We start from the raw sequence: 15245 nt of genomic DNA on the forward strand, positions 1-15245 counted from the left end.
CTCATACCAAAATGGTTCATAGAATGTTGATATTATGTCTATATACAGTGTGTGGTAGGCGTCTCATACCAGAACTGGTAATAGAATATTGATATGTTTTCTATAAACAGCGTGTGGAAGGTTTCTCATCCCAGACTGGGTCATAGAATACCGATATTCTGTCTATAAAAAGTTTGTGGAAGGTGTCTCATACCAGAATGGGTCATAGAACATCGATATTCTGTCCATATACAACGTGTAAAAGGTTTCTTATCCCAAACTAGGTGATATAATATCGATATTCTGTGTATATACAGCGTGTGGAAAGTGTTTCATACCAGACTGGGTCATAGAATATTGATATTCTGTCTTTAAAAAGTGTGTGAAGGTTTCTCATCCCAGACTTGGTCATAGAACATCGATATTCTTTCAATATACAACGTGTAAAAGCTTTCTTATCAAAGACGGACTCATATAATATCGATATTCTGTATATATACAGTTTGTTGAAGGTGTTCAATCGCAGACTGTATCATAGAATATCGATATTCTGTCTATATACAGCGTGTGAAAGATGTCTAATACCAGAATGGGTCATAGAATATCGATATTCTGTCTATATACAGCGTGTGAAAGGTGTCTCATACCAGAATGGGTCTTAGAATATCGATATTCTGTCTATATACATCGTTCGGAAGGTGTCTCCTCCCCGACTTGGTCACAGAACATCGATATTCTTTCCTTGTACAGTGTTTGGTAGGTGTCTTTACACAGACTGGTGCATAGAATATTGATATTCTGTCTATATACAGCGTGTGGAAGGTGTCTCATACCAGAATTGGTAATAGAATATCGATATGTTGTCTATAAAAAGCGTGTGGAAGGTGTCTCATACGAAAATGGATCATAGAACATCGATATTATGTCCATATACATCGTGCGGAAGGTTTATCAACCAAGACTGGGTGATATAATATCGATATTCTGTACATATACAGTGTTTGGTAGGTGTCTCTTCACAGACTGGGTCATAGAATATTGATATTCTGTCTATGTACAACGTGTAAAAGGTTTCTTATCCAAGACTGGCTCATATAATATCGACATTCTGTACATATACAGTGTGTGGATGGTGTTCCATCGCATACTGTATCATAGAATATCGATATTCTGTCTATATGCAATGTTTGAAAGATGTCTAATACCAGAATGGGTAATTGAATATCGATATTCTGTCTCTAAAAAGAGTGTGAAAGTTGTCTCATACCAGAATGGGTCATAGAACATCGATATGAATATATAATTCTGTCTATATACAGCGTGTGGAAGGTGTTTCATAACATAATGGGTCATAGAATATCAATATTCTGTCCATATACATCGTGTAAAAGGTTTCTTATCTCAGACTGGATCATAGAATATCGATATTCTGTCTATATACAACGTGTAAAAGGTTTCTTATCCTAGACTGGCTAATATAATGTCGATATTCTGTACATATACAGTTTGCGGAAGGTGTTCCATCGCAGACTGGATCATATATAGTATCGATATTCTGTCTATATCTTTCTGTCTATATACGATTTGTGGAAGATCTCTCTTTCCAGACCGGGTCATAGAATATCGATATTCTGTCTATACATACATTGTAAGGAAGGTGTCTCATACCAGAATGGGTAATATAATATCGACATCTTTTTCTACAAACAGCGTGTAGAAGGTGTCTCATAAGAGACTGGGTTATAGTATATCGATATTGTCTATATACAGTGTGGAAGGTTTCATATACCATACTCGGTCATATGATATCGATATTCTGTCTATATACAGCATGTGAAAGGTGTTTCATCCCAGACTGGGTCATAGAATATCGATATTCTGTCTATATACAGCGTGTAGAAGGTGTCTCATCACAGACCGATTTTTTGAATATCGATATTCTGTCTATATACAGCATGTGAAAGGTCTCTCTTTACAGACTGAGTCAATGAACATCGATATTATATCCATATACAGCGTTTGGAAGGGGTCTCATCCCAGAATGGGTCATTGAATATCGAAATTCTGTTTATATACAGCGTGTATAATGTGTCTCATCACATACTGGGTCAAGGAACATCGATATTCTGTCCATATACAGCTTCTCTCCTCTAACACTGGGTCAAAGAACTTCGATATTATTAATTATGTACCTTGATGTAGGTCTTTCCTACCAGACTGGGTCAAGGGATATCGATATTCTGTCTATATACATCGTGTTGTAGGTAAATCGATATAATGTCTATATGCATCGCGTGGAAAGTTTTTACTGGCATACTGGGTCAAGGAACATCAGTATTCTGTCTGTATGTCTATATACAGCTTATGGAAGGTCTCTCCTTTTTGTAAGAATTGTACCTGCTGCCCCCATTGCATGATCGTAAGAGGCGACTGAATTTGGGATCTTATCTTTTCTTTTCTTTCTTACAAACTGTCTTCTTCCTAATGTCTCCCTTGACAATGCCTCACTTTTGGCCTTTAGTTGAGCGTTCGCCGCTGTGAGGAAGGCTTTGGGTTCTGTCCCCTGGCCGAGACATACCAGAGTCTTTAACAAGAGGCCCAAGGGCCTTAACGGTCATCTGACTCTAAATTAAAGACCCTTATACTATTGTAGTATGCCTTCTCTGTAGCAGGTATAGTGGCATTGTGGGCCATGATGGCCATCTTGGAATTTGGATCAAACCGAAAAATAACAACAACACTTGATCAAGACTCAGGATCATTTCTGGCAAGATAGAGCTGAATCCCACAGGTGGAATTTGAGAAGAAGTTTTAAATAGGTGTTGTTTAGAAGAACCATGATTGCGCTATCATGTTACAAAATGGTCGCCATGTTGAAGCTTTTACGGGGCCAAAAAATAACAACACTTTGTTGGCTCTCCTTCCTTAACATCCTCACCAATTTTCCAGCTCAATGGCACCAGTGGAACTGGAGAAGAAGTTTAAAATGTGTTTTTCAAGATGGTTGCCATGGCGGCCATCTTGGATTTCTGACCGGCCTGAAAAATAACAACACTTCCTCAGGACCATCCCAGGATCATTTCAGGCAAGTTTCAGCTCAATCTCACCAGTGGAACTTGAGAAGATGTTTCAAATGTGATTTCAAAATGGCGGCTGTTGCGGCCATCTTGGATTTCAGACTGACCCAAAAAATAACAACACTTTGTCAGGACCATCCCAGCATCATTTAAGGCAAGTTTCAGCTCAATCCCACTATTGGAATTTGAGAAGAAGTTTTAAATAGGTGTTGTTTAGAAGAACCATGATTGCGCTATCACTTTACAAAATGGCCGCCATGACTGCCATGTCAAAGTTTTTACGGGGTCAAAAAATAACAACACTTTGTTGGCTCTCCTTCCTTAACATCCTCACCAATTTCTAGCTCAATCGCACCAGTGGAACTGGAGAGGAAGTTTAAAATGTGTTTTTCAAGATGGTTGCCATGGCGGCCATCTTGGATTTCTGACCGACCCGAAAAATAACAACACTTTCTCATGACCATCTCAGGATCATTTCTGGTAAGTAAGAGCTGAATCCCACTGGTGAAATTTGAGAAGAAGTTTTAAATAGGTGTTGTTTAGAAGAACCATGTTTGCGCAATCATTTTACAAAATGGCCGCCATGTCGAAGCTTTTACGGGGCCAAAAAATAACAACACTTTGTTGGCTCTCCTCCTTAACATCCTCACCAATTTTCCAGCTCAATGGCACCAGTGGAACTGGAGAAGAAGTTTAAAATGTGATTTCAAAATGGCGGCTGTTGCGGCCATCTTGGATTTCTGACCGGCCTGAAAAATAACAACACTTCCTCAGGACCATCCCAGGATCATTTCAGGCAAGTTTCAGCTCAATCTCACCAGTGGAACTTGAGAAGAAGTTTCAAATGTGTTTTCAAAATGGCGGCTGTTGCGGCCATCTTGGATTTCAGACTGACCCAAAAAATAACAGCACTTGGTCAGGACCATCCCAGCATCATTTCAGGCAAGTTTCAGCTCAATCCCACTATTGGAATTTGAGAAGAAGTTTTAAATAGGTGTTGTTTAGAAGAACCATGATTGCGCTATCACTTTACAAAATGGCCGCCATGACTGCCATGTCAAAGTTTTTACGGGGTCAAAAAATAACAACACTTTGTTGGCTCTCCTTCCTTAACATCCTCACCAATTTCTAGCTCAATCGCACCAGTGGAACTGGAGAGGAAGTTTAAAATGTGTTTTTCAAGATGGTTGCCATGGCGGCCATCTTGGATTTCTGACCGACCCGAAAAATAACAACACTTTCTCATGACCATCTCAGGATCATTTCTGGTAAGTAAGAGCTGAATCCCACAGGTGAAATTTGAGAAGAAGTTTTAAATAGGTGTTGTTTAGAAGAACCATGTTTGCGCAATCATTTTACAAAATGGCCGCCATGTCGAAGCTTTTACGGGGCCAAAAAATAACAACACTTTGTTGGCTCTCCTCCTTAACATCCTCACCAATTTTCCAGCTCAATGGCACCAGTGGAACTGGAAAAGAAGTTTAAAATGTGATTTCAAAATGGCGGCTGTTGCGGCCATCTTGGATTTCTGACCGGCCTGAAAAATAACAACACTTCCTCAGGACCATCCCAGGATCATTTCAGGCAAGTTTCAGCTCAATCTCACCAGTGGAACTTGAGAAGAAGTTTCAAATGTGTTTTCAAAATGGCGGCTGTTGCGGCCATCTTGGATTTCAGACTGATCCAAAAAATAACAGCACTTGGTCAGGACCATCCCAGCATCATTTCAGGCAAGTTTCAGCTCAATCCCACTATTGGAATTTGAGAAGAAGTTTTAAATAGGTGTTGTTTAGAAGAACCATGATTGCGCAATCACTTTACAAAATGGCCACCATGGCTGCCATGTCAAAGTTTTTACGGGGTCGAAAAATAACAACACTTTGTTGGCTCTCCTTCCTTAACATCCTCGCCAATTTCTTGCTCAATCGCACCAGTGGAACTGGAGAAGAAGTTTAAAATGTGTTTTTCAAGATGGTTGCCATGGCGGCCATCTTGGATATCTGACCGACCCGAAAAATAACAACACTTCCTCAGGACCATCTCAGGATCATTTCTGGTAAGTAAGAGCTGAATCCCACGGGTGGAATTTGAGAAGAAGTTTTAAATAGGTGTTGCTCAGAAGAACCATGATTGCGCAATCATTTTACAAAATGGCCGCCATGGCTACCATGTCGAAGTTTTTACGGGGCCAAAAAATAACAACACTTTGTTGGCTCTCCGTCCATAACATCCTCACCAATTTCCAACTCAATGGCACCAGTGGAACTGGAGAAGAAGTTTAAAATGTGTTTTTCAAGATGGTTGCCATGGCGGCCATCTTGGATTTCTGACCGACCTGAAAAATAACAACACTTCCTCAGGACCATCCCAGGATCATTTCAGGCAAGTTTCAGCTCAATCTCACCAGTGGAACTTGAGAAGAAGTTTCAAATGTGTTTTCAAAATGGCGGCTGGGGCGGCCATCTTGGATTTCAGACTGACCCAAAAAATAACAACACTTTGTCAGGACCATCCAAGCATCATTTCAGGCAAGTTTCAGCTAAATCCCACTGATGGAACTTGAGAAGAAGTTTGAAATGTGAAAAGTTTACGCACGGCGGACGGCGCACGGCAGACGGCGCACGGCGCACGACGACGGACGAAGCATGATGACTATAGGTCATCCTGACCCTTCGGGTCAGATGACCTAAAAATGGTAGTTGCTACTCCTGCTTAGCGCTCAGCATATAAGGAGTGGGACGACTGGTTCACCCGTTGTCAGTATAATGTGACCGGGTGGGGTGTGCTGCTGGGTGTCTTCGGCAGTATGCTCCAGTGAGGTAGCACTATAAATTGGCAAAAGTTCCGGCCTATCACAAGGAGACTTAACACGAACATACCGCAGCCTCCCAAAACACACATACGCACTCAACACACACATTCATGTCGCACGCACGGGAGGCCGTCCTTAAATGACCTTAGCTGTTAATAGGACGTTAAACAAATTAAACCAAACCAAACTCTCCTCTTCCACCGGGTCAAAGACCGTCAGTGTTATGTATATAAACAGCGTGTGGCAGGTACCCCCTCTAATATTAGGTCATAGAACATCGATATTCTGTCTTTATACATACAGGATATCTAATAGTGTCTTCAGTAATACCAAATATTTTTCACGAGTGCGTAGCACGAGTAAAAATATAAAAATATTAGCTACACGAGTGAAATATGTTGGGTATTATTACTGAAGATACTGTTAGATATTCTATTTATCACTAGTGAAAAATATCACCTTTATATGATGAATAATTTTCGATATTTCACGAGTAAAAAATGTAATAAATAAGGTGGAAGATATTCCCTCTAATACTTGATCATAAGACAGCGACATTCCGTCTATATACATCGTGTAGAAGGTTTCCCCTCTATTAATACTGGGTAATAGTACATCGATATTCTGTCTATATACATCGTGTTGTAGGTATTTCCTTCCTGACTGGGCCAAGAAACATCGATATTCTGTCTTATTACGTACAGTGTTTGGATGATCAGTAATCCCAGACATTGTACAATGCCGGTATAAGGTACCATCTAAGTATACCTACCATAAGAGATTACAATGAATCAGAAAAACTGCCATGTGTTTCACACATCCGACAAATGAGGACATTTCGTACACACCTGAAAATGAGGACCTGCCTTGGGTTTCACACAACCTGACAAATGAGGACATTTCGTACACACCTGAAAATGAGGACCTGCATTGCGTTTCACACAACCTGACAAATGAGGACATTTCGTACACACCTGAAAATGAGGACCTGCATTGCGTTTCACACAACCTGACAAATGAGGACATTTCGTACACACCTGAAAATGAGGACCTGCATTGCGTTTCACACAACCTGACAAATGAGGACATTTCGTACACACCTGAAAATGAGGACCTGCATTGCGTTTCACACAACCTGACAAATGAGGACATTTCGTACACACCTGAAAATGAGGACCTGCATTGCGTTTCACACAACCTGACAAATGAGGACATTTCGTACACACCTGAAAATGAGGACCTGCATTGCGTTTCACACAACCTGACAAATGAGGACATTTCGTACACACCTGAAAATGAAGACTTGACTTGTGTCTCACACGACCCGACAATTGAGGACATTTCGTACACACCTGAAAATGAGGACCTGCCGTGCAGCTTACACAACCCGACAAATACGGATATTTTGTACACATTAAAGAAATGGGAATTGTCATTGTATTTTCTCTCAAATGTGTATGGCGGATATCACCCATATTTCCCTCAAAGATAGGCGCGTGTTCTGCTGCATGCTGAATGACGTACATTGTATACAGGTAAAATGAGTATTATATTACGTGTAATGGGAATAAAGCCTGCTGCTCTAATGTATGGTCAGAAAAATCTTTGGGGTCTTTTCTCATCTTCCTTACTCTTTCTCTTTCCTAATGTCTGCCTTGACAAGACCTTAATTGTAGAGTTGAGCGCTCGCCCCTGTGATGAAGGTGATGGACCGTTTCCCCATGACGTGACATACTAAAGTATTTGAAAATGGTGTCGTTCAGCATACGACGACTATAATGTTTAGCCCGTTGTCAGTATAATGTCATCGGATGTTGTATGGTGCCGGGTGCCTTCGGCATTATACTTCTATTGAGGTAGCACTATGAATGAAGTAGCAATGCACGCTATCGTAAGGAGGCATTACACGAAAATACCACAGTCTCCCAAAGACACGCATACATCCTGCGTCTTTTTATTCTACAATGACAAAATTCAAATATCAGTCTTTCAGTTCTATCAGCAAAATGTATGTAATCTGATATTAGTTTTCCGACTTTCATAACTGCCAAACATCCGCCAAACACCCATCGTTAATGTACTTTCGGAGTATAGGCAAAAACACATTTTGAAAGTTGAATTTGTTTTATCCGTATCAACGATTTCGTAGACATTTGTTGAGAGTTCTAAAATGTTGGTTTTTAACTAGTTTATAGTGAAAGTGAATAAAATGTCCATTGTAACTACAATATTGCGTTTATTTTGTTTGAATTTTTAATTTTTTAGTTGTTACCATGTTGTATTAGTGGTATGTAAAAGCATTGCTTCGGTTATTAATATTGATTCCAATCATCACATTTGAAATAAGTTGATGTCCTCATTTGTACGGTTTGAGAAACATTTGTGTACCGGAAGTCCTCATTCTCCTGGTTCCGTTGTCCTCATTTGATAGGTAAATTTTCATAATAATATATTATACCGGAAATAGTTTAATTATACTCAGAAGAGCATTTTACATCGTTTAATGTGATTTTGGTGACCATCAATGCAGTATTAAGGATTTGCAGGGGTGGTCCTCGTTTGTATGGTTTAGAAGTCGTGTCCTCATTTGCCGTGTCCTACAAGTAAGTGTGTGTGTGTGTGTGTGTGTGTGTGTGTGTGTGTGTGTGTGTGTGTGTGTGTGCATGTATATGGCAGCATTAATATACAGACAAACTTAATATTGTCAAAATCTCAAAAAACTGACTGCCCTGGTCAGGTAGGGCGTAAGAATTGTACCTGCTGCCCCCATTGAATGATCGTAAGAGGCGACTAAATTTGGGATCTTATCTTTTCTCTTTCTTAACAACTTTCTTCTTCCTAACGTCTCCCTTGACACAGCCTCACGTTTGGCCTTTAGTTGAGCGTTCGCCCCTGTGAGGAGGCTTTGGGTTCTGTCCCCTAGCCGAGACATACCAGAGTCTTAAAAAATGGTAGTTGCTACTCCTGCTTAGCGCTCAGCATATTTGGAGTGGGACGACTGGTTGGCCCGTTGTCGGCATAATGCGACCGGGTGGGGTGTGCTGCTGGGTGTCTTCGGCAGTATACTTCAGTGAGGTAGCACTATAAATCGGCAAAAGTTCCGGCCTATCACAAGGAGACTTAACACGAACATACCGCAGCCTCCCAAAACACACATACGCACTCACCACACGCATGCATGTCGCACGCACGGGAGGCCGTCCTTAAATGACCTTAGCTGTTAATAGGACGTTAAACAAAATAAACCAAACCAAACCAATAGCCACTACATAACCCACTAGCCCTACCCTATACAGTCACTACCCCTACCCTTATACATAATCACTACCCCGATAACCCACTTCTACCCCTATAATCGTCACTACCCCTATACACGTACGAGTACCCTTATACATAGGTACATACTACTGTGGGGACCCCGTGGAAGAAGTGTTGTTAAGACACCCCAGACACTGCAGCCCCACATCAATTTGTGATTGGGACCCCGTGGGTACATATGGAGGAACCCCAAATCCGACCCCCACACGTTATTCACGTCTACCATGTTCTCATGATCAGTACTACTACATTGCATAACGTTTGGACCATTACTATCGATACTAGTACTTGTATCATTAAGCCTATCCCTATGTTGTTGTGGGGGGGTCAACCGGCACACTCCGCTCCTCGTCATGTTGCCCTTGTTGGGGGCTATCCTCACCAGCATCACGTGGTGCTGCAGCTGCGACGAGCTTGTTTGTAGGCCTCGAGTCGTCCAAATGGACCGGTCGCCTCCTCTTCCTCGTACTTTTAGATCGAGCTGGCGTGCCTGCTGGCCTTTTACCCTTCGTAATCTTCTTATATACAGGAGACATATCAGTATCACTGTCAGCTGCTTACATAATTATAGTTGAACTAATATTGAATTGTTGATCGTGCCGGTGCTTACAATGCTTTCAGGAAACTGTACTGCGCATGTCAAGCTAGCTATAAAGGGAGATAATATCTGGTCACATTCGTTACTCGCACTAAGGTTACACTACACTAAAATGTCAAACCCAAAAATAAATGTGTTTAATTGAAAAAAAATAAACAGAATAAAATCAAAACAAACTACATGTGTGATTATAGAAATGTACAACTGTATTTAGAGCTTGGTATGAAACTAACCAAGATTCACAGAATTCTACAATTTAGACAACTTCCCTGATTAAAGAAATATATTGATTTTAATAATCAAAAAAGAAGGGAAACGACGTCCCAATTTGAAAAGGATTTAATTAAATTTTGAAGTAAACGTAATTTGACTGTAAATGGATAAAAACGAAGGACAGGTTCTTCTTGATTCATTATAAGCTCATCATTTCCGCTTGAAATGAAATTGAGTTTTTAAATTAACGTATTGCTATTATAAATGGAAAAATTATTATGAATCTTCCTATCTTTTCCGCTTGAAATGAAATTGAAATTTGAATTAGAATTATGTTGACAAAAGGGATAAGAGTTATTATTGAGTTATCATTAGCACATCATTTGTGATCAAAATTAAATTGAATTTCGAACAAAATAGTATTTTGAAATACAATGATAGCTTAATGTCAAATATATTCATAAACATTCGACGACGTAAGACTTTTAGTCTAAATTTCTAACTTTACCTGTACGTTTGAATGTTTTTTACTTTAAGTTAGATGTTGACTAAATGTCCAGCGGATTAATCACGTCTTAGGCGTTTGTTACCTGGCGGCGCTGTCTATTTTTGTGAATACCCGTGCCATCCATGTGTTATCCTGGGGCCAGAAACCTTCTTTCTTCATAAACCGTTCTTTTTGTTTGTTGCGATCTTGAAATCCCATTTGCATTTAGGTAAGCAATTATAAAATTGTCCGCTTTTTTGTAACTTGCCCATAGAAATCTTTTCTTCATGAGAGGCATTTTTGGTGGTTGTATTAGTTCTTCATAAGACGAACCTTGGTGAGTTTACATTTTAAACAATAAATGGAAAATAGAAAGTTACTGTGAGTATTATGAATACATAATAAGTAATACATGTTCTAAAGGTATGGCAATGGCAATAGTTTGGGACAGATGATACAAAAAAATTACTTTGAAAAATGGGATAGTATCTGCAATAAAAAAAAAGAAAAAAAGAAGCATTTAACTTATACATGGATTATAAGTTTTCTATAAATCCTGAGATCAGAATGTATTAAACCAACATTAGTAGGTAGTTGTAGTACAATACTTAGAGAAAAGAATTTCATTACATATGTTTCATTAGGTTATGTACATATTGGAATCACCAGGCCTATTTTAAACATGAGAGTATTTGTTGTTAGTATATGTTGAACTATTCTGTATTGAAACCATTGTAGTTTTGAGTTTTTTGTAACCCTAAAAGGAGTTCCATGAATGTCTGACCAATTCAATTCACCATCTTCAAAACCTTCCTCCCATTTTCTCCTACCTCTAGAAATAATACTATTTTTAACCATCAGATTGTATAAATCCTTCGTCCCTTTCACACTTTTCAGGAGAAGTAATATATTATTAGGTCATCTGACCCGAAGGGTCAGGATGACCTATAGTCATCATGCTTCGTCCGTCGTCGTGCGCCGTCCGCCGTCCGCCGTGCGCCGTGCGTCGTGCGTAAACTTTTCGCATTTCAATCTTCTTCTCAAGTTCCACCAGTGGGATTAAGCTGAAACTTGCCTGAAATGATCCTGAGATGGTCCTGACCAAGTGTTGTTATTTTTCGGGTCAGTCTAAAATCCAAGATGGCCGCCATAGCCGCCATCTTGAAAAACACATTTTAAACTTCTTCTCAAGTTCCACCAGTGCTGTTGGGCTGAAACTTGCCTGAAATGATCCTGATATGATTGCGACCAAGTGTTGTTATTTTTCGGGTCGGTCCGAAATCCAAGATGGCCGCCATAGCCGCCATCTTGAAAAACACATTTTAAACTTCTTCTCAAGTTCCACCAGTGCTATTGAGCTGAAACTTGCCTGAAATGATCCTGATATGATCGCGACCAAGTGTTGTTATTTTTCGGGTCGGTCCGAAATCCAAGATGGCCGCCATAGCCGCCATCTTGAAAAACACATTTTAAACTTCTTCTCAAGTTCCAGCAGTGCTGTTGGGCTGAAACTTGCCTGAAATGATCCTGAGATGATCCTGACCAAGTGTTGTTATTTTTCGGGTCGGTCCGAAATCCAAGATGGCCGCTATAGCCGCTATCTTGAAAAACACATTTTAAACTTCTTCTCAAGTTTCACCAGTGCTGTTGGGCTGAAACTTGCCTGAAATGATCATGAGATGATCCCGACCAAGTGTTGTTATTTTTCGGGTTGGTCCGAAATCCAAGATGGCCGCCATAGCCGCCATCTTGAAAAACACATTTTAAACTTCTTCTCAAGTTCCACCAGTGCTATTGAGCTGAAACTTGCCTGAAATGATCCTGATATGATCCTGACCAAGTGTTGTTATTTTTCGGGTCGGTCCGAAATCCAAGATGGCCGCTATAGCCGCCATCTTGAAAAACACATTTTAAACTTCTTCTCAAGTTTCACCAGTGCTGTTGGGCTGAAACTTGCCTGAAATGATCATGAGATGATCCCGACCAAGTGTTGTTATTTTTCGGGTTGGTCCGAAATCCAAGATGGCCGCCATAGCCGCCATCTTGAAAAACACATTTTAAACTTCTCAAGTTTCACCAGTGCTATTGAGCTGAAACTTGCCTGAAATGATCCTGATAGTATCCCGACCAATTGTTGTTATTTTTCGGGTCGGTCCGAAATCCAAGATGGCCACCATAACCACCATCTTGAAAAACACATTTTAAACTTCTTCTCAAGTTCCACCAGTGCTGTTTGGCTGAAACTTGCCTGAAATGTTCCTGAGATGATCCTGACCAAGTGTTGTTATTTTTTAGATTGGTCTGAAATTCAAGATGGCCGCCATATCCGCAATCTTAAAAAACACATTTTAAACTTCTTCTCCAGTTCCACTGGTGCCATTGAGCTGGAAATTGGTGAGGATGTTAAGGAAGGAGGGCCAACAAAGTGTTGTTGTTGTTTTTTCGGCCTCGTAAAAACTTTGACATGGCAGCAATGACGGCCATTTTGTAACATGATTGCGCAATCATGGTTTTCATGAACAACACCTATTTCAAACTTCTTCTCAAATTCCAGCGGTGGGATTCAGCTCTTACTTACCAGAAATTATCCTTAGATGGTCCAGACCAAGTGTTATTATTTATTGGGTCGGTCAGAAATCGAAGATGGCCGCCATGGCCAACAGTGCCACTATATACTTGCTACAGAGAATGCATACTACAATAATATAAGGGTTTTAATTTAGAGTCAGATGACCGTTAAGGCCCCTGGGCCTCTTGTTATGAATGATTGGGTAGACTATTAACTGTTTTTCAAAGTTCATCTTTGCTAAGTATGTTCTGACAGCAGCAATCATACCCTGATAATGGAGAAAAATAGTGTTTATTTGGTAGATCTCAGTAAATTCTTGGAATGAATAGAAAGTGCTCACACTGTGATTTTTTACCATATCATTAACTATTGTTACTCCTCTATTGTACCAAACTTTGTATAAAATCGTTTTTTCCCAATAACTGAATTTCTATTATACCATAATGACATGGTCAGTATGAGGCTTTCCTGTTTTTCCCTTACCATATCTGAATTATTGAACCGTATCCATGCTTTAAACACATCCTTCCAAAATTTGTTTTTAGCCCACCATCATCAGATGGTGGGCTATTCAAATCGCCCTGCGTCCGTGGTCCGTGGTCCGTGGTCCGTCCGTCCCTCCCTCCGTCCGTCCCTCCGTCCGTAAACAATTCTTGTTATCGCTATTTCTCAGAAAGTACTGAAGGGATCTTTCTCAAATTTCATATGTAAGTTTCCCTTGGTGCCTAGTTATGCATATTTCGTTTTGAGACCAATCAGAAAACAACATGGCTGACAGGCAGCCATCTTGGATTTTGACAATTGAAGTTTGTTATCGCTATTTCTGAGAAAGTACTGAAGGGATCTTTCTGAAATTTCATATGTAAGTTTCCCTTGGTGCCTAGTTATGCATATTGCGTTTTGAGACCAATCTGAAAACAACATGGCCGACAGGCAGCCATCTTGGATTTTGACAATTGAAGTTTGTTATCACTATTTCTGAGAAAGTATTTAAGGGATCTTTCTCAAATTTCATATGTAAGTTTCCCTTGGTGCCTAGTTATGCATATTGCATTTTGAGACCAATCCGAAAATAACATGGCCGACAGGCAGCCATCTTGGATTTTGACAATTGAAGTTTGTTATCACTTTTTCTGAGAAAGTACTGAATGGATCTTTCTGAAATTTCATATGTAAGTTTCCCTTAGTGCCTAGTTATGCATATTGCGTTTTGAGACCAATCGGAAAACAACATGGCTGACAGGCAGCCATCTTAGATTTTGACAATTGAAGTTTGGTATCACTATTTCTGAGAAAGTATTTAAGGGATCTTTCTCAAATTTCATATGTAAGTTCCCCTTGGTGCCTCGTTATGCTTATTGCATTTTGAGACCAATCTGAAAATAACATGGCCGACAGGCAGCCATCTTGGATTTTGACAAATGAAGTTTGTTATCTCTATTTCTCAAAGTACTGAATGGATCTTTCTCAAATTTCATAAGTAGGTTCCCCTTGGTACCTTGTATTGCATTTTTGGACCAGTCTGTCCTGAAAACAACCTGGCAAACAAACAGCCATTATCGTTAAATCTCAAATTTCTTATATAGCTAGGATTCCCTTGAAAAGTACTGGAGGGATGTCTCAATTTGCACAGATTAGTAAAATGAAGAGAAAAGTAGGGAAAAGATCAATCTGACATGGAACCTATGAAGATCATTCAATGGTGGGCGCCAAGATCCCTCTGGGATCTCTTGTTACATTTATTCTGACATTCCTGAATATAACCACTACCACAATTATATAGCTTATGTAAGTCTGAGTGTGTCTTAAAAATAGCTTGCCACTTCCATGTTTTCTTATATAACCTTCTCATCCAACCTAATTTCAATGAGTCTATAAACAATCTTACATTAACTATTTTAAGACCCCCTTCTTAATAATTCTGGGTTGCGACATCTCTCTTTATTTTGTCAGCCCTACTGTTCCATAAAAATGCGAAAAGAATTGAGTTAAGCTCCTGCAGAATTAATTCATCAGGGTTCAGCAAGGAAATAAACAGATGATTAAACTGTGATAATAAAAGAGATTTTACTAAAGTTATTCTCCCAACAGGTGTAAGTGATCTTCTAGTCCATGTCTTAATAAGCATTTTCAGTTTAATTAACTTTTTATCAAAATTTAACTTTGTAATCTCATGAAGGTTCACACTAAAA

Source organism: Pecten maximus, chromosome 13 (assembly GCF_902652985.1).
Source record: "Pecten maximus chromosome 13, xPecMax1.1, whole genome shotgun sequence".
Taxonomy (NCBI): Eukaryota; Metazoa; Mollusca; class Bivalvia; order Pectinida; family Pectinidae; genus Pecten; species Pecten maximus.